This window comes from Bufo bufo, chromosome 7 (assembly GCF_905171765.1).
Source record: "Bufo bufo chromosome 7, aBufBuf1.1, whole genome shotgun sequence".
In the NCBI taxonomy this organism is placed as follows: Eukaryota; Metazoa; Chordata; class Amphibia; order Anura; family Bufonidae; genus Bufo; species Bufo bufo.
The window spans coordinates 123,717,712-123,739,355 of NC_053395.1; positions in this window are offsets into that span (position 1 = coordinate 123,717,712).

Here is a 21,644-nt window from a genome sequence, read left to right on the forward strand (position 1 = left end):
ACAACACCAAGGATCCCCAAAAAGTTTAAAGCCTTCTCTTCTTGCTCCTCCTCCTACTCCTCCCCCCAGGCAACATCCTTCTCTGACTCCTGCTAACTTGTCTCAGATGGAGTAGCCCCCCCTGGGAATTCATTTAGCATTGCGACTTTCTCATCTTCCAGCTCCTGCTCCTAGACGGCTTGATCAATGACACGACGCAATGCACAATCCAGAAAGAAGGTGTAAGGTACGATGTCATTGATGGCACCCTGGCTGCAACGGACCAGTTTAGTGATCTCATCAAATGGCCGCAGAAGTCTGCATGCATCGTGCATGAGCAGCCACTGGCGTGGTGATAAGAAACCAAGCTCCCCAGAACCTGTCCTACTGCAAAGTTCGTACAGGTAGTCGTTAATGGCACATTGCTGCTGGAGCAGCCTATCAAGCATATACAAGGTGGAGTTCCAGTGCGTCAGACTGTCACAAATCAGATGTCTGACGGTCAGGTGGTGTTGCCTCTGAACGTCAGCAAGGCGAGCCGTGGCTGTGTAAGATCTTCTAAAATGGCCAGAGATTTTCCTGGCCTGCCGCAAGGCATCCTGGACCCGGTGTATTTGGAAACGAATCGCTGCACGATTAAGATCAGGACATGTGCCATGCACGGCACGTGTGTCATTTTGCCCTGTTCCAGGGTGCTCAGCAGATTGGCACCATTGTCGCACACCATTTTACAAACTGTCAAATGGAGGGGGGTTAGCCACTGATCGACCTGTGACTGCAGAGCTGAAAGCAGTGCAGGACCGGTGTGGCTCTTGGCTTCCAGGCACAACAGCCGAAGCACAGCATTGCAACGTCTCGCCTGGTTCTGGGGAGCTTCGGGGGTTCAGCGGAAAAGGCGGTAGCAGTGGATAAGGAGGAGTCAGATGAGGAGGAGACGGAGGATGGAGTAGGAGGAGGAGCAGAAGAGGCAGGCCTGCATGCAATCCGTGGCGGTAACACCAAATCCACACGGGTGCCAGGGGTTGCATGCTTGATGGCCGTCATAAGGTTCACCCAGTGGGCAGTAAAAGTTATGTGCCTTCCCTGCCCGTGTTTGCTAGACCACGTGTCTGTAGTCAGATGTATCTTGGCACCGACACTGTGTCAGAGATACATTCACTTGCAGCTGAACGTGGCCATATAGCTCTGGGATGCCCTTCTGGGAGAAATATTTCCTTCTGGGGACCTTCCATTGTGGTGTGCCAATGGCCACAAATTTCCAAAAGGCCTCCGATTCCACCAGTTTATATGGAAATAGTTGGCAGGCTAGCAGTTCTGACAAGCCAGCGGTCAGCCGTTGGGCAAGAGGGTTATCCGGCATTATGAACTTTTTATGTTCAAACATTTGGGCCACGGAAACCTGCCTTTTGCCAGATGAACGCGACAACGGCACGGTGGAAGGTGGAGTGGAGGACAAATGGGAGGAGAGAGGAGAAGGAGAAGAGGCAGGACATGGAGCGCCGGGAGTGTGGCTTTGTGGGTTCTGACGGCGTTGCTCCCACTGGGCTCGGTGATGGGAGGATAGGTTCCTTTTTAAGGCAGTCGTCCCTAGGTGAGTGTTGGGCTTACCTCGACTTATGCGTTGACAGCACAGGCTGTAGATGGCAACACTATTGTCAGCAGCTGACAAATTACAAAAAGCCTACTCTGCGGAGCCATGTGCCGGCGTCCTGGGAGCGCTAGATGTGACCGTGCATGGTGGATGGCTCGCTCCAGATATATTTGCAGTCTGCTTTTTGCCTTCTGTGCACTGCGAGTTCTGCCTGCTTCTCCTCATTCTACCCCCTATCTGCTGCTGTGTCTCTCCCTCTGAACTCCCCTCCTCTTCCTCTCTTGTGGGCACCCACGTGACATCCATCGACTGACATTAGAGATCTCGGAGTAGGCAGCAACAGTGGGGACCTCCGTCCTTGGGCTGATCTGGGTACTGTCGTCAGACCGCTGGGTAGCGGCCGTTGCTACCTCCTCTTCCTGATCCGATGCCAAGAATGGCTGCGCATCGGTAAGGTCTGGGAATGGATGGGAAAATAATTCCTCTGACTCGAGTGGAGGGGCTATGGTGGTGGTGTCTTTGGGGGTGTACACAGCAGAAATTGAGGAGGGTGCAGATACAGAGGATGAGGAGGGTGCAGAAGCGGAAGGCTGAGTGAGCTCCACTCAACTGTGGTGCATCCTTTGACGTAATCACACGCACCTTCTCCAACTTCCCACTTAGGCTCCGGCCTGGTGCACCTGCCTGACCTCTACCACCCATACGGAATGGCCTGCCTCTTCCTCTGTCTGTCATTTTCAAAAATACCCTGTGATAAAGTCCCTATAGAAGAGCAGTATTTGTGGAAGCAGTTATATTGCAGGCCTCAATCAATATTTGGTGGAAGCCGGTATATCAATCCCCTCTATCAATATTTTGTGGAAACAGGTATCACCTACTGTGTCCTTCTCCCATACCATATACTGTAGATTGTAAGCCCTCACGGGCAGGGCCCTCTCTCCTTCTGTACCAGTTTGTAACTCGTCTTGTTTATGATTAGTGCAATTGTCTGTATTATGTATGTATACCTCTTCTCATATGTACAGCGCTATGGAATGAATGGCGCTTTAATAATAAATAATAATAATAATATAGAACCCCTTAATGAGTATTTGCTGAAAGCTGGTAAATCAAACCCCTTAATCAATATTTGGTGAAAGCTGGTGTATCGCAGGCCTCAATCAATATTTGGTGGAAGCCAGTATATCAATCCCCTCTATCAATATTTTGTGGAAACAGGTATATAGAACCCCTTAATGAGTATTTGCTGGAAGCTGGTAAATCAAACCCCTTAATCAATATTTGGTGGAAGCCGGTGTATCGCAGGCCTCAATCAATATTTGTTGGAAGGCGGTATATCTATCCTGTCTCTCAGTATTTTGGTTGAAACAGGTATATAGAACCCCTTAATGAGTTTTTGCTTGAAGTTGATATATCAAACCCCTTAATCAATATTGTTGGAAGGCGGTATATCAATCACCTCAATCAGTATTTTGTGGAAACAGTTATATAGAACCCCTTAATGAGTATTTTCTGGAAGGCAGTAAATCAAACCCCTTAATCAATATTTGGTGGAAGCCGGTGTATCGCAGGCCTCAATCGATATTTGGTGGAAGCTGGTATATCAATCCCCTCTATCAGTATTTTGTGGAAACAGGTATATAGAAACCCTAAATAAGTATTTGCTAGAAGCCGGTAAATAAAACCACATAATCAAAATTTTGGCGGAAGCCAGTGTACCGCAGGCCTCAATCAATATTTGGTGGAAGCCAGTATATCAATCCCCTCTATCAGTATTTTGTGGAAACAGGTATATAGAACCCCTTAATGAGTATTTGCTGGAAGCCGGTAAATAAAACCCCTTAATCAATATTTGGTGGAAGCCGGTGTATCGCATGCCTCAATCAATATTTGTTGGAAGGCGGTATATCTATCCTCTCTATCAGTATTTTGTGGAAACAGGTATATAGAACCCCTTAATGAGTTTTTGCTGGAAGTTGGAATATCAAGCCCCTTAATCAATATTTGGTGGAAACCGGTGTATCGCAGGCCTAAATCAATATTTGGTGGAAGCCAGTAAATCAAACCCCTTAATCAATATTTGGTGGAAACCGGTGTATCGCAGGCCTCAATCAATATTTGGTGGAAGCCAGTAAATCAAACCCCTTAATCAATATTTGGTGGAAGCCGGTGTATAGCAGGCCTCAATCAATATTTGGTGGAAGCCAGTATATCAATCACCTCTATCAGTATTTTGTGGAAACAGGTATATAGAACCCCTTAATGAGTATTTGCTGGAAGCCGGTAAATCAAACCCCTTAATAAATATTTGATGGAAGCCAGTGTATCGCAGGGCTCAATCAATATTCGGTGGAAGCTGGTATATCAATCCCCTCTATCAGTATTTTGTGGAAACAGAAATATAGAACCCTTAAGAAGTATTTGCTGGAAGCCGGTAAATAAAACCACTTAATCAATAATTGGTGAAAGCCGGTGTATCGCAGGCCTCAATCAATATTTGGTGGAAGCTGGTATATCTATCCCCTCTATCAGTATTTTGTGGAAACAGAAATATAGAACCCTTAAGAAGTATTTGCTGGAAGCCGGTAAATAAAACCACTTAATCAATAATTGGTGAAAGCCGGTGTATCGCAGGCCTCAATCAATATTTGGTGGAAGCTGGTATATCTATCCCCTCTATCAGTATTTTGTGGAAACAGGTATTGTTCTGTCTCCAGATACAGATCCAGTTGTTTCTGTGTGTTTATCAGTTTGACATTGCATTACCTGTGTTGTAATTTATGTGCATTACATTGAATGGTAACAGCACCGTGTACTGATGAGTTCATGTATTTCATCCAGCCTGTTTTTCCCCATGCATTATGGGAGTCCCAGGGCATTGTGGGTAACATAGTAACATAGTACATAAGGCCGAAAAAGGACATTTGTCCATCCAGTTCGGCCTGTCATCCTGCAAGTTGATCCAGAGGAAGGCAAAAAAAAACTGTGAGGTAGAGAAGAGAGGCAGATGAAGTGATGCACCCATCATGCCTAGTGCCTACTGTACAAGCCTGTGGGGGCAGTGCTATGATCTGGGGTTGCTGCAGTTGGTCAGGTCTAGGTTCAGCAACAGTATGTGCTCCAAGAATGAGGTCAGCTGACTATTATTCTGTATCCTATACAATGTACTATTGATGTATATGTTCTAAAATACTACTGTTTTATTCTGTAGTTTCACATTTCCTGTCAATCTACTATCAATAAAGAGAAAGTTAAAGCAGTACAGTTTTCTCTTCTTATCAAGACAGAGAAGGTTTAGCTACATGTCAGATTACACACCGTGCTAACGTGTATGAGGACAGTATAGTGAAACGACTGCTGAGAACAAGCTCAGTGAATAACTGCCAAAGACAGCAGTGAAACAACTGCTGAGAACAAGCTCAGAAGATCAGACTAGAAAGAGCACGCCATTTTCCACGCGGAGCCTACATACAGATATCGCAACAGTCTCCTAACAGTCGCACCAAATATCAGACTATACGGAGCCCGCCATTATCCACGCAGAGCCTACTTACGGATATTGCAGCAGTCTCCTAGCAGTCACAACATGTCTAACAGTCGAGCATCTTCAGTCAAGACAAGGTCTCAGATAAGTGGCTCTAACAGGACATCAATCAGAGAAGCCGCCACCATTGCCCGCGCAAAAGTAGAAGCTGCAAAGGCAAAATCCAGCTTCACAGAACAAGAGATGCAGATAAAGCTATAGAAAGCGCAATTTGAAGCTTCCCTGAATATGGAGAAAGCACAACTTGAAGCAGCTCTAGTAAAACTCACAGCTGATAAAGAGACAGCAGCTGCCATAGCAGAAGCAGAATATCTAGAAGCCACGGAACATCTAGAAACCAAGAGTCATCGCAGTATCGTCCATCCAGAACTTAAATTCCAAGATCCACAACAGCGAACCTTACACTACGTCGATCAACATTTCAAGTCAGATGACGGCCCAGATCCACTGCTTAATACAAAGCAGTTTGTTGACAAGCCAAGCCAACATGCTTATTCGGATCATCAGAAAGTCGACTATCAGTCTCCTTGCAGAAAACTAGAGAATACACATCAGAGTGAAACCGGCTACAACAACTTCTCTCCAGAACAGAGAATCAGAAATCCGCCCCTGCTAAGAGAGATGCCCTTTGCTTCAGAACGGTATTATACAGACCGGATTAAACCAGAGACTTCCAACAGGTATGGCCATGCACCACACATTCACTCTGACAACACAACACCAGCCAGTTCCAGCGCCAATCAAGGCACAATGGACTTTGCCAGGTTCCTTGCTCGACATGAGCTGGTCATCAAGGGAATTGTAAACTTCAGCGACCGCACTGAGAACTATAGAGCTTGGCGAGCTTTCTTCCAAAATGCCACCAGGGACTGAGGTCTGTCATGTAGTGAGGAACTAGATCTCCTGGTAAAATGGCTGGGAAGTGAGTCCGCCGAACACGCTAGAAGGATTAGAGACATCAATGTAAATTATCCAGACATTGATCCATATGCAAATGAACCTGATATGAGTCCTGTGTCCGGAGATGAGTCCAGCGGAAAGGAGCCCAGCACCGCCCCGCGTCCTCCGAATCTCCTCCTTGCTGGCTGATGTCACAGAGCTGGAGCGCCGAAATCTCGCGATGCGCGAGCTAGCGCATGCGTAGTTCGTTCCCTGTGCTGATGCCAGCACAGGGAATGAACATGATGCCGACACTGCGCATGCGCTAGCTCGCGCATCGCAAGATTTCGGCGCTCCAGCTCTGTGACGTCAGCCAGCAAGGAGGAGATTCGGAGGACGCGGGGCGGTGCTGGGCTCCTTTCCGCTGGACTCATCTCCGGACACAGGACTCATATCAGGTTCATTTGCATATGGATCAAAACAGTTTTTTAACACAATAAAAGCACAGAGAGCTATGGGGACTGGGTATTGCAGATGTGCTAGCGGCCATCTAGCAGCCCATGTCCCCAGCTCTATGCACAAAATCCTGGTGACAGGTTCCCTTTTAGTGACTTATTAATGGAGCTGAGTGTAGTAAAGGCAGAAGGAGATCTGCTGGGATTGACATTTCTTGACACTGCTAGAGGTGTGAATCCCATAGTTCAGAAGCTCCCATACAACCTGCAAGAGAAGTGGGTCATGTATGGTTCTCGGTATAAACAGGCTGTTGTACCATTTCCTCCATTTAATGTGTTTGTAGATTTTGTCTCTGAACAAGCAAAAATCTGAAATGATCCTAGCTTTGATTTCATGATGTCATGTGCCACCATCTCAGTCAGTAAACCTTGTAGTGCAATGGTGGAGGTCCACAAAATTAATGTTTTTTCTACAGGTTCAGTCCATAAAGAGTTCAGCTCCTGTCAAGGAGGAGACAAACCCAAGGACCCGAGCAGGCAGTGTCCCTTACACAGGAAGCCTCATTCCCTACTCAAGTGCAGAACCTTCAGGGAAAAGTCATTGGAAGACCGCAAGACCTTCCTCAAGGAGAACAACATCTGTTTTAAATGCTGCTCTTCAACTTCGCACTTCGCCAGGGACTGTGAGGTTAGTGCAAAGTGTGCCGAATGTGACAGCACAAACCATAACACAGCTCTACACCCTGGGCCACCATTGTGGGTTTCACCCAAAACCCAAGAGCGGGGAGCTGAAGGACACAAATACTGACACTTTGGCAGTTACTTCTAAATGTACAGAGGTTTGCAGAGACCTCAGAGGAGGCAGATCCTGCTCTAAAATCTCCATAGTGAAGGTTTACCCAGCAGACGACCGAAGCAAAGCCATCAAAGTGTATGCAATTCTAGACAATCAAAGTAACAAGTCGTTAGCGAAGTCTGCCTTCTTTGATAGCTTTGACATCAGAGGACCCGGTGCCCCCTACTCTCTAAGAACTTGTGCTGGTACTGTGGAAACAGCCGGAAGGAGGGCAAGCGGCTACATAGTTGAGTCCAGCGATGGTCAAGTGCGTCTGCCTTTACCAACTATACTGGAATGTAACCAGATTCCTGTCAACAGGTCCGAGATACCCACTCCAGAAGTAGCAGCGCATCAGCCTCACCTGAAACGTATAAGACACCTGATCCCGAACCTTAATCCTGAAGCTCAGATAGTCTTACTCCTCGGGAGGGATATCCTACAGGTTCGGAAGGTTAGACAGCAGATTAATGGACCTCTCAACGCTCCATATGCCCAGAGACTTGACCTAGGATGGGTCATTGTAGGAGAAGTCTGTTCGGGAGGTGTGCACAAACCAACAACTGTCAACAGCATGCTTACCAAGAGACTTGACAATGGACGCCCATCTCTTCTCCAACCATGCGAAAATCAATTCTTCATAAAGGAACTGCCTCAAAGCACTTCATCACCAGGTATCCTTGTAGGTCCTGCCTACGATGACTTCATCTGGGATGCCAATCAAGACCACCTGGGATCCACAGTCTTCAGCAAGACTAAAGAAGACAATCGTATAGCGATGTCATTCGAAGATAGACTGTTCCTAGATATATTAGAGCAGGGAATGGTGCAGGATGAGACAAAAAGCTGGGTTGCACCTCTACCCTTTAAGCCTCAAAGACAACGCGAACAAGTTTTCAAACGATTTTTCTCTCTCAGGCACAACCTACGAAGTAAACTTGAGATGAGAGACCACTTCTTTACCTTTATGGAAAAGATATTCCGGAACGGTCATGCAGAGTTAGCACCCACACTTCGAGACTCAGAAGAACACTGGTATCTGCCCAAGTTTGGGTTGTATCACCCGAAGAAGCCAGGTCAGATAAGAGTAGTGTTTGACTCAAGTGCCAAGTGTGAAGGCATATCATTGAACGACGTTTTGCTGTCAAGCCCGGATCTAAACAATAAGTTCATAGGAGTGCTTCTCCGTTTTTGCAGAGACTCCGTTGCATTCACGGCTGATATCCAACAGATGATCCATTGCTTCCTAATTAAGAAAGAACATAGAAATGTCTTGAGATTCCTTTGGTTCAAGGACAACGATCCCTCTAAAGATGATACAGAGTATTGTATGAAAGTTCACATCTTCGGCAATAGTCCTTCTCCTGCAGTTGCCATCTATGGATTAAGACGCACAGCTCAGGAAGTAGAAGAAAGGTACGGTGCGGATGTCAGACTCTTTGTAGAGAAGGACTGCTATGTGGATGATTGTCTGAAATTAATGCCCTCAAATGAGACTGCAATCAGTCTTCTTAAAAGAACCCAGGAGATGCTCTCTCTGTCTAACCTAAGGCTACACAAGATCACTTCTAACAGCCAGAAATTGATGGAAGCCTTTCCTTCTCAGGATCATTCAGAAGACTTAAAGGATTTAGATCTAGGCCGTGACTCACCTCCGATGCAACGGAGCCTTGGCCTACTCTGGGAACTAAAAGCTGATACGTTCACCTTCCAGGTTAGCAGAGAAGAAAAACCCTTTACTCGCAGAGGAGTACGGTCAGCCATAAGCAGTTTATATGACCCATTGGGATTTGCAACTCCTATACTCATCAAAGGTAAAGCTATGTTAAGAGACTTCACCAGAGAAGGGTCGAACTGGGACACTCCCCTTCCCATGAAGGAAAGAACTACGTGGATGTCCTGGAAGAATTAGCTTACAGTCTTATCGGATCTTCACATAGCTCGTTCATATGTTTCTGTACCAACTACCAAGGTTGAGACACAAAAACGTTTTGTTTTTTTGCGATGCTTCAGTCAAAGCAATTGCGGCTGTTGCCTACTTGAAGACATTAAATACCAGACCGCTAACTCTGATTTCTAGCGATCCTGATGACCCAACAGTTCTCACACCCGCCACACTACACTTACCCAAAAGACTGAACAAATTTGTGCTCCACCTGGAGAATTTAATTCCGAAGATCTTTACAGAAATCGATAGACACAGGTACAGAGTCTCTCAAACTCGTTCTGGGACAAGTGGAAAAAGCAATACATTCCCACTCTGCAACCGAGGAGAAAGTGGCAAACCAGCAAGCCTAACCTTCAGGCCGGCGATGTAGTCCTAATGAAAGACTGCCAGTCACGAAGAAACCTATAATCTTCCAGGGCCCGAACGCAAGGCTATGGAAGATTATATTAAGGAGAGCCTTGCTAATGGGCATATTAGACCTTCAGTCTCTCCTATGGGAGCAGGGTTTTTCTTTGTTAAAAAGAGGGATGGTGGTCTTAGGCCTTGTATTGATTACCGGAGACTAAATAAGATCACTGTCCAAAATAGATACTCTCTCCCATTGATTCCGGATTTATTTAACCAGGTTCTGGGGGCAACCTGGTTTTCCAAGATTGACCTGAAAGGGGCATACAATCTAATCCGAATCAAGGAGGGAGACGAATGGAAGACAGCGTTCAATACTCCGATAGGACACTTTGAATATCAGGTGATGCCTTTTGGACTCAGCAATGCCCCAGCTGTGTTCCAAAACTTAATGAACGATATTCTTAGAGAGTTTTTAGGTAAATTTATTATTGTCTATCTTGACGACATTTTGATATTCTCTCCTGATTTCGAATCTCATGTGTCTCATGTCAAACAAGTATTAGAGGTGTTGAGGGAGAAACAGCTATACGCTAAGCAAGAGAAATGTGTCTTTGGTGTACAGGAGATACTGTTTCAAGGGCATGTTTTGACTCCTCACGCCTTTAAGATGGATCCTGGTAAGGTTTTAGCAATTAAGGAATGGGTAAGGCCTTCATCCTTAAAGGCTTTACAACGGTTTTTGGGTTTCGCTAATTACTATCGTAAATTTATCATGAATTTTTCTGTAATTGCTAAGCCATTGACCGACCTTACTAAGCCATTGACCGACCTTACTAAGAAAGGGGCGGATTTGGAGAATTGGTCTACCAAGGCCATTTCTTCATTTGAAACCTTAAAAAAGGCATTTAGTAGCGCTCCCATTCTGATCCAGCCTGATCAGGAGAGACCCTTTATTGTGGAGGTAGATGTGTCCGAGGACGGCGCAGGAGCAGTTCTTTCACAGGGTCCTGCTAGCCTCAATAACCTGAGACAGTGTGCCTTCTTCTCCAGGAAATTCTCTCCCACGGAGAGAAACTACGACATTGGGAATAGGGAGCTGCTGGCTATTAAATGGGCATTTGAGGAGTGGAGGCATTTTTTGGAGGGGGCAAGGCATCGAGTAACTGTTGTCACTGATCATAAAAACCTAATGTTTCTCGAGTCAGCTAAGAGGTTGAATCCCCGACAAGCCCGATGGGCTCTGTTTTTTACCCGTTTTGATTTCTCCATTACGTTCAGGCCGGGAAGTAAAAATGTGAAAGCAGACGCATTATCCCGGAGCTTCCATGCCTTTCAACCCACTGAGACGCCGCCTGAATCCATCCTACCAGCAAACATCTTCTTAGCAGCTCTAACCCAGGATATCTCGGCTCGCATTAAGGCTGAACAACATCTGGTCTGGCACCGGCATCCACCCCAACAGATAAGTTGTTTGTTCCCGTACAATTTCGTCTCCAGCTGTTGGGGGAGTGTCACAATTCTGCCTTTTGTGGACATCCGGGTGTTGAGGGCACTAAGGATCTGGTTTCTAGATCCTACTGGTGGCCCACTCTGACCAGGGATGTCAAGTCCTACGTGTCAGCCTGTGAGGTTTGTGCCAGGTCTAAGACACCTAGGACTCGCCCTGCTGGTAACCTACGACCCCTACCCATTCCCAGTAGACCCTGGTCCCATATCTCGATGGACTTTATAACTGACCTACCGCTGGCGGAGGGTAAGACTGTGGTTTGGGTAGTGGTCGATAGGTTTAGCAAGATGGTTCATTTCATTCCCCTGTCTAAACTTCCGAATGCTAAAACCCTCTATTTTTGTGAGAGAGATTGTTCGTTTACATGGCATCCCGGAAAACATTGTTTCTGACAGGGTTGTGCAGTTTGTGTCCAAATTCTGCAGGGCCTTCTGTCAAAAATGTAAAATTTCATTGTCTTTTTCTTCCGCCTACCATTCTGAGAGTAATGGGCAGACTGAACGCCTTAATCAGTCTGTGGAACAATTCTTGAGGTTGTATGTTGCTGATGACCAGCAATTATGGGTCAAATTCCTTCCGTTGGCTGAATTTGCTTTGAATAACCGTGTCAATTCTTCTGCTGGGGTCTCCCCTTTCTTTTGTAACCATGGTTTTCATCCCCGTTTTCATTCTGGGTCGTCCGTCTCCTCCTCTAACCCTGAAGCGGATAAACTCTCCTCCGAACTGTGCACAGTTTGGGCCCGGGTTCAATCGAACCTAGAAAAGGCTCAAAGTTCTCAAAAACTCAAGGCCGATAGGAGACGTTCAAGGGGGGTGAACTTTCAGGTTGGGGATAAAGTATGGTTGTCCTCCAAGAATCTATCTCTCAAAGTAACTTCTAAAAAATTTGCTCCTCGTTTTATTGGACCATATAAGATCATGGAAGTGATTAACCCGGTATCTTTTAGATTGGAGCTGCCCGAGTCATTCCACATTCATAATGTGTTCCATAAATCTCTGCTTAAAAAATATTTTGAACCGGTAGTACCATCAAAAGCCTCGCCTCCGCCGGTTCTTGTTAATAATGCTATCGAGTATGTGGTGTCTAAAATAGTGGATGTCAGGAAGGTGCGTAATGCCTTGCAGTACCTGATTCACTGGAAGGGGTATGGACCTGAAGAGAGATCTTGGGTACCTGCTAGGGAGGTTCATGCTCCTAGACTTGTTCGTAAATTTCATTTAGAACACCCTGAAAAGTCATCGCCTGAAGTCTTGGGTCCGGTGGCCCCTCGTAAAAGGGGGGGTACTGTCACGGGGTTCCGAAGGTGCACTCGGTCCCCCATTTCCCACAGACCTGTTGCTTAGCTTTGGGAATGAGGATTTATGCTTTGCTGGCTGGGTGGCTCCCTGCTCCTAGTCTGCCTTGAGCGCCAAGCTGATCACTCGGTGCTCGACTTGTTGGCCTGTCGGTCATGTGACGCTGGCCATGTCACATGACCCTCACTCCCCACTATAAATACAGGCAGCCTGCTGGCCACAGGTTGCCTGTTAATTTCTAGGTTCCTGGCTATTTGTAGGACTACTGAATACTTACCTGATCCTGTTCCCTGACGATTCTCTGCCTGCTCCTCCTGTACTGCGCATCCATCCTGGTATTGTGACCTCGGCTCTCACCTGACTACTCTCTTAGGACTCCTCTTGTACTTTGCTACTCTCCTGGTATTTGACCCCGGCTTCTCCTGACCATTCTTTGCTTAATCCGTTGTACTGCGTAACTCTCTTGGTTCTGACCCGGTCCATTCATGTTCCGTATTTTGTCTTGTCTGTCTTCCCTGCACATATCCTAAGTTAGGGACTGCCGTCCAGTTGTCCCCTGTCATCAGGACTCGTGAGGCAAGTAGGCAGGGCCAGGGGTGAGGGTGGAGCGCAGTGGTCACTACCCTTCCCCCTGTGTGTGTGTGGACGTGACCGTTACATATGGGTTAATTGTGAGGGTTGTATGTTATGTATGTCGCGGCAGTCGAGGCGGGGGGAGGTCCTCGGAGCTGGTGGAATGGGTTGGTGCTTGAGAATGAGAGGGCCTCAATGGTGGGGCTGGACTCTCAGGATTGGGCACTCGGTTAATCAGCTCGGAGCCATCAGTTGGTGGCTCCGAGCTGGGTGTTTACGGCTGGAGGCAAGGTGGATTGTCCAGTTGGTGTTTGTTCTGGATGTATACATGTTGGGGCATCTAGGACCTCCCTCGTCTGGGGTAATTCATTGTTAACTTATTTGTATTTTTGTTTAATAAATAACGGCTGCTGTGGCCGATTTAAATCCGACTCAAGTCTCTGTGTCTTATTGGTAAGGGGGAAGTGAAAGGATTAAGGATGGAGGTATTACAGGGGAAGAATAGTTGATAGTCCCCGGAAGGGTCACCAATAATTCGCTCATGTAAATAGCCTGGGATGGGTCGTACCAAGGATTGCAGCAAACTATCAGCTCAATTGGAGAATCTCTCTGAGTAGGAACTGATGCCAGCAACAATAGGTCTCATGGGGGGGATGGGGGAAGCCCTCCTTGTGCCTTTCGGCAAGGAGTGAAAAATTGGTGTAATGTAGTGTTCCACATAAATCTAATCTACAGTAACTCGTATTTCCCAGATATCTACACTGACCATCATGTGAAATCCTGTGTTTGAATGTGATTGGTGGGGGGTTGGTATATAATTGTGGGGAGTACTGTTTTGTGTCATGAGTAAGGATCTTTATGCTGTGATACGAAATGCGGAGACAAGTGAGGCCTGTGTCTTTGGATTTTAATCGCTGGAAAATAAAGGTCGCTGGATTTTCCTCTTATTTTAAGCATTTTAAGAGTAAATACAACTTTACCATCACTTCATATGATTTTTTTGCGGGTGAGGTGGCCAAAAATATCTGTTCTAACAGCATTTACCTGATAGAGTAGACCATGTGATATTTTTGTATATGTTTATATTTTTTAATAATACAAATAGTAAATGGCTTAATGAGGGGAAGTATGCTTTTTTACACATGGAACATTTATTTTTATAAGATACTTTTTTACTTTTAGTCCTACTATGGGACTTCATCTTCTGAGGGTCTGATCACTAGTTACTTTATTGTACTGCACTGCTTTGAAACTATCACTTTCACACTGACAGTTGCCTCATAAGTTTCTGTAGCTGGTAGACCCAAAATCCCTTGTAAGGATTCTGGCTGCCATGACAACAATTGGGAGCCTCCCTCCTTCTGTAAACCCCTTAGATGTGGTGGAATCTAAGGGGTTAATCCACCAACGGTTACTGCATGGAAGGGGGGGCAGGCTGTCAGTAACATCCAGGCCCCTCTCCCTGATCGGGTAAGCACAGCTCCTGTGCATGCTCCATGCCAGCTGTGCCGTACATGACCGGTGCAGGTCCAGAAAGGGTTAAGGCTGACGTACTCAAGAATGGTATGTGTAGAAACTGTAACTCGTCCTGCCAATTAAAAGACCCTCTATTGCTTCAAACATAAAGTTATTAGTTCTAAAATTACAGTAGAAGAATCCAAAAAATGATCTGGTTCTGAAGGGGTTATTAGAAGCCCTCAAAACATGTCTGCAGATTGCTGTGCCGCGTTTCTGCCCCAGGTTCTTATGATTGGTTAATAGGATGCTAATTGGCTTTGTCAGCTGCATGTGATCGATGGCAGAGTGCACAGGGTCATTAATCATGATACTGCTACACAGTGATGAGGAGAGGGGGGGTAGTAGTCTTCACTTATTGACATTCAGAGGTTGTCCACTTGTCGCCTACAAACACTTTAAACTGTTTAACTCTCACAGTGCTGTGTATATAGAGGTAGAGATGGATTTTGAAAGATCTTGTTTGTTAATTGTACTTTCATTTTCAGTGGCGTAAGAAGAGAAATGCGCAGGTGAACACTTAACCATTTCAAGGCCTGGCCGTTTTTCTTTTTTTTTTTTTGGGGGGGGGGGGGGGAACATAACGGTAGAGGGAAAGAACAAACCAGCATGGATCTTCCATTACATAGATTTATTTTCAACTTTGGATACTGTTACATAGCTTCTGCTTTTCATCCAGAAACATGTGATTACATATGAGTATATGAATTCTCTAAGTGGTGACATGTTAACATATATAGTTATCAGTCTATATTTCACATTTTAAAGCATTGGTTAACTATAATTCGCATGAGCAAATGATCATTTTATTATTGCCAATAATTAAATTTAAATAGAAAAGTAGGTAGGAATATATACATGTTACAATACGGCTCCACAAAAACGAACGGATTTCCACATGGATGAGTATAACGCCAGTCAGAGCCAACCATGTAGAGAGGTCAACAGGGAAGTCAGCCATCCCTCCCAGGACGACAGACGACACCGTGTTCGAACCTAAATCCGTATTTAAACAAAATAAAAATAAATAAAACAAATAAAATTAAGTAGGTTCATCAATCAGTCCTGTACAGTGTCAACTGCCAAAGACCTTTAGACAAGGGAAGGCCACATGAGCTCCACACCTTGCTAGAGCGTGAAGCACAACAGGCCCGCCTCGAACCGCACTTATTTTAAAATAAAAATTTATAAAACAAAATAAAATAACATCATTTTGTAAACGAAGCCGAACTAGGGATTACATTTTTTTAATATTATTTAAAATGATTAGGATACATATTTAATAATCTAAATATTGACAATAAATAATTAGTAGAGCTCATGCGAGAATACAATACATGCTAACCAAGTTTGGAGAATTCATAATCATATTTATATAATTTAGAAAGTGGAAGAGAGAAAACAAGATCCATAATGGTAGTCTTTGTCTACGCACGATCAGGACATACATCATCTACAGGTTATACTGTATTTGAATAATGAATTATAATTTGACATTTGTAAATGCTAAAAAAAAGAAAAAAGGAAAGATGTGATTTTGGTTTAGTGTTGGTATATTCGTCCATTGATTTTGGGAGTGATTGTCTGCATGTTTCTGTAAGTTATAAAAAATTAATAAAAAAAAACGCATAAAGTCTCCAATAGTTGACGCTTACATATTATCTTATTCACATCAAGTACTGAGGTTTGAAGGTGCGGCCAAAGCAAGTAAATTTAACAAATTTTTTTAGGTGTTAAAAAACAACATCCAGTTGAAGGTAGTATAATCTCATACATAATCATTGTTATGTCAACAACGTAGTGTAAGTCCTTGAATTTTATCAACTGAAGCAAGCGCGTAATGTAATGTTGCATGCAAATGACCTCAGATTTATCAGCATGATCATGACAGGCTGCAGCAACAACTGCAGGATTTCAAATTTTTTTGATTCTGGGTCATATGTAGCTTTCCACATTTCAGCTGCACAGGCAACCGCAGCAGTAGCAGCATTAGTTTTAATGTCAAAATTCACTCAACAGGATCATAACAGTCAGCAACAGGATTTCATAAGCGGTTTAGTATGAGGGACACCTGTAGTTTGCACCAATTCAGCAGCATAAGAAGCAGCTGCAGCATCTGTAATTTTAAAAAGGGCCAAATGTAAGTCCAGAGGATCAAAACTGAAATCAGGAGGCTTTCATAAGAGATCTAGTATGAGGGACATATGTAGCTTCCCCCACTTCAGCAGCAGCAGCAGTAGTAGAAGCTGGCGTTGTAATGTCCATAGGCCCTAACATAACTCAACAGGATCATAACAGCCATTAGCAGAAGCAGCAGCAGAATGTTATAAGAGGTCTATGTTCAGGCCCACATGTACATTTCAGAAAATCATCATCATCAGCAGCAGTGTTTGTAATGTTAAAATGGCCCATATGTAACTCAACAGGATAATAACAGGTAGCAGTAGGATTTTATAACAGGTCTAGTATGAGGGCCACATGTAGGTTGCCCCAATTCAGCAGCAGCAGTATTTGTAATGTTAAAATGGCCCATATGTAACAACAGGATAATAACAGGCAGCAGCAGGATTTTATAACAGGTCTAGTATGAGGGCCACATGTAGGTTGCCCCAATTCAGCAGCAGCAGCAGTAGCAGTATTTGTAATGTTAAACTGGCCCATATGTAACTCAACAGGATAATAACAGGCAGCAGCAGGATTTTATAACAGGAGTAGTATGAGGGCCACATATAGGTTGCCCCAATTCAGCACCATCAGCAGCAGCAGCATTTGTAATGTTAAAATGGCCCATATGTATTTCAACAGGATAATAACAGGCAGCAGCAGGATTTTATAACAGGTCTAGTATGAGGGCCACATGTAGGTTGCCCCAATTCAGCAGCAGCAGCAGTATTTGTAATGTTAAAATGGGCCATATGTAATTCAACATGATAATAACAGCAGCAGCAGCAGCATGATTTTATAACAGGTCTAGTATGAAGGACACATGTGGGTTGCCCCAATTCAGCAGCAGCATCATCAGCAGCAGCAGCAGCAGAGGTAGATGAATGTAAAAAGGCCCGAATGTAATGCAACATGATCATAACTGGCATCAGGAGGATTTCATAAGAGGTCTAGTATGAGGGACATATGTAGCTTTACCCAGTTCTTTAGCAGCAGCAGTAGTAGCAGCAGTAGTTGTATGTAAGAAGGGCCAAATGTAACTCAACATCATCATAACGGGCAGCAGCAGCAGAATATGCAGCAGGATAATGTTACCTGAAATGTCCACACCACCAGACGGGCCCAACGCCAAAATTTAAATGAAAGAACGCAGAACGCAGCAGGATGTAACTTTGCAGCAAGAATCTGTGTTAATTAATGAACCCCTTCAATCAGATCCAGGCCCCACTAAAAAAATAAATATCAAACACAGTTTACTGTTTAGGCTTTAAAGAGTAAAACAGTAATGTGATAACATTTTGTGTGATTATTGAAAATTAAAATTGATTCCATGCAAGCTATTGTAAATTTAGAATAATATATATGATTAACCAAGAAGTTTGGATCTACGCCTAGACCTTTCAACTGTGAATATCGAATTATCCACATTAACTGTGATGCAGACCACTGCGTTAACACAGCATTCCTCGCCGTGTGCCGATTCCCCCAAGCCAGACTTTACAAGACAATTATCATTGATAAAAAAACAAAGTAAATACAATAATCCAGGCCTCTATAATGCGGATATCGTTAAAGGTAAGAATATAGCAGGCCTTCCCATTAGAGATGGTGTAGGTAGATATATACAAGTGATCCATCATGTAATAAGATATCTAGGTACCGCATCTCTATAATATTACGGAGACATCATATAGAAATCAAGATATCATCAGTGTAGAGAACTGGATTACTGGACGATAATGAGCAAACAGGATATAAATTTAGATGTCAAGTCAACATAAAAGAAGCACAGATACTTAGGTACGGAGGGTTAATTGTAACGGTAGTTCTATGTCACTCCGGCACGCTTGGTGGCTTACAATCAGAGTGTAATATTTTCCTTGCAGGATGACAAGTGAGGTGCTACAAAGTGCCTGTCAGCTGCTTCTGTGGTGTTGTTGAAGTCTGCCACGGGCTGTGTGACACTACTCCCCGTTTGTAGTCAAGCCTCGTAGCTGAGTGCTTCTTCTGCTGCATGATCTGCGATGGCAGAACCAGGCTGCGCACTTCAGGCAGCTGTTGAGGAACACAACAGTGGACGGGAACCCTGACAGAGTCATGACCCAGGGGGAGAGGAACTAACTGCAGCAGCAGAGCCGGGGACACTAACACACCCGGCACATGGCAACTAACTTCTCTACTGCCTTCTGGGCTCACACGATCAGAGGAGGACGTGGTCGTGCCCATGTCCTTAGCCCTGAGAGTGTACATCGCCGATCGTGTGTGGGAGGGTCGACCGGCGGTACACATGACTCCTCACAGACAAACGGAGGATAACATAGCCGATGCTCAAGCCTGGCAGTCCTACCGCCGTCTGGCTCTGAGGAATCAACACACGGATGAGGAATGCTGCGTTAACGCAGTGGTCGGCGTCACTGTTGATATGCGTTAAATGTGAATTTGTTAAATAAACACTTTATAATTTATTAAAAATAAAGTTAAATGAGAAAATGTGTTACATTTAAATTGCCTAATTTAATATAATAGGAAAAGTTTTTAAACATTACTTAATAAATATCTGTATAGTCTGTACACATCATGATTAACCAAATAACAAACATGTGGTGATATATATTTGAAATAAATTTGATTGAATTATATATCATGATTGGAATACTAATAAATAGAATTCTCAATAACACAATGATTTGAAAATATTAAAACTAGAATAGATAAAAACAGACTTTACATAATACTAATAATTATTAAACATTTTAAAATATTTGATACATACATGATGTGAAATTTCTAAACACATTCATACAACCAGTATATATTAATAATTTACAATATAAATAGACTGATTATGATTTATTACTAAAAATAAATAAACAAAAGTAATCAAACAAATACAAAAATAAAAATCCGAATGGAGAACAAACAGAAAATAATCAAACTAGACCCGATTGTGAATAAATTCATGATTGAATACATATTTCATACTTTACATTACTATGAAAATACATTTGTGAAAACCATGATTGTAAAATAAATAAATTAATCTATCTAGATAAGTTTACTGTACATGATTGTAATATAAAAACACATAATATAGATAAATAAAATTAATTCATATATACAATATAAAAAGTAAAAATTTCATGGATAATAAATAATTAAAAATGTAAAAACGTGGCAGTTAAAAGAAAAAAACAACAGCGTTTTGGAGGGAGAGCTAAGGAGAGGGATGGACAAGGGACCCTTCAGCGCCCTGAACCGACAGCGGGGGCCATGAAGTCACTGCCGATCCAGGACTCATTCATTTTAATAAATGTGAGTCTGTCCACGGAGTCTGTGGACAGATGTGTCCACTTGTCCGTGACCACCCCACCTGCCGCGCTGAATGCCCGCTCTGACAGTACACTGGAGGGGGAACAAGAGAGTACCTCCAGTGCATACTGAGCGAGCTCACGGCACGTGTCCAGCCTGGCAACCCAGTACTCCATGGTGTCATCGGTGCTCATGCTGTCGGAAGCACCGAGCGACCCCATGTAGTCATCCACCATGCGGGCCAGCCGCTGGTGGTGACTGATGCTAATGCTGCTGCTGCTGGTACTGGGTCACGCAGACTGGTAGAACAGCCTCATCTCACCCAGAAGGTCACCTGCTCGGCTGGTGCTGCTGGTGCCAGCCACCTGCTGGGTGAGATGGGCGGGGAAAACTGGAGCTGGAGGCTGAGGGTTTGCCTCCTCCAGCCGGTGGATCAGACAGGCCCGCAATTTTGCAATACGGACCTGCCTCCGGCTGGCTGGGATGAACTGCTCCAGTTTCCCCTTGCAAGGTGGGTCTAAAAGGGTGGCCAACCAAAAGTTGTCCCTCTCCTTAATTTTAATAATCCGGGGGTCCCTCCTGAGGTATCGCAGCATATTGGCAGCCATGGGGAAGAGCACAGCCCGCTGTGACTCTTCATGACTGCTCGGGACCATGACCTCTTGCTCCTCCTGCTGCTGATGCTGCTGATCACGGTCAGAGATGCCCCACCCCTGGACTAACGGTGCCCCCATCACCGGTTCTCCCTCCTGACCAGGCCCAGACTCCTGGACGTCCACTAAGTCATTATCCTCCTCATCCTCCTCGTCCTGGGCCTGGTCCTGGTGGAGCATGCTTGACTCTTCATGTTCCACCAAGGCACTCTCCTTAGCCTCGAGCAGGCGATCTAGTGTCCTGTCCAGCAGGAACACTAGGGGGAGCATGTCATTGAGGCCAACATGCTCCCCGCTGACCATATTTGTCGCCTGCTTGAATGGGGCCAACACATGGCAGACCTGCTGTATCTGCCCCCACTCCGCATTAGTGATATAGGGGAGTGGGTGTGATGGCCCTGGAGTGCCCTACTCCCTCACCGCCCGTCGCTGCTCCCACAACCTCTCCAGCATGTGGAGGGTGGAGTTCCACCGCGTCACACTGTCCACAATCAGCCTGTGGGGGGGCAGGCTGTTGTCCCACTGCAGTTTGGACAGGGACACGGCGGCGGCGGTTGGGGAGTGTGGCTGGCAATCCTCCGTACCCTTAGCACAATGTCATTCAACCTTGGATATGAACGGAAGAATTTCTGTACCACAAGGTTGAGGACATGTGCCATGCAGGGCACGTGTGTGAGACTGCCAGCCTGAAGGGCGGCGAGTAGGTTGCTGCCGTTGTCACAGACAACCATACCTGCCTTGAGCCTTCGGGGTGTCAGCCACTTCTGGACCTGAGCCTGTAGTGCGGCCAGAATATCAGGTCCAGTGTGTCTCCGTTCCCCCAAGCTCACAAGCTGGAGCACGGCCTGGCAGCGGACGTGCCCCACACTTGCGTAGCTACGGGGATGCCTGCTTGGGGGCTCAGCAGCCGTGGAGACAGTGGCTTGTGGGAGAGGAGCATTTCCCCCATGGACACCCCGGGGTGGCACCACAAACTCAGATGCCGGCGATTCCTCCCCGGCGCCTCGGAGGGAAACCCAATGGGCTGTGAAACTTATGTATCGCCCCTG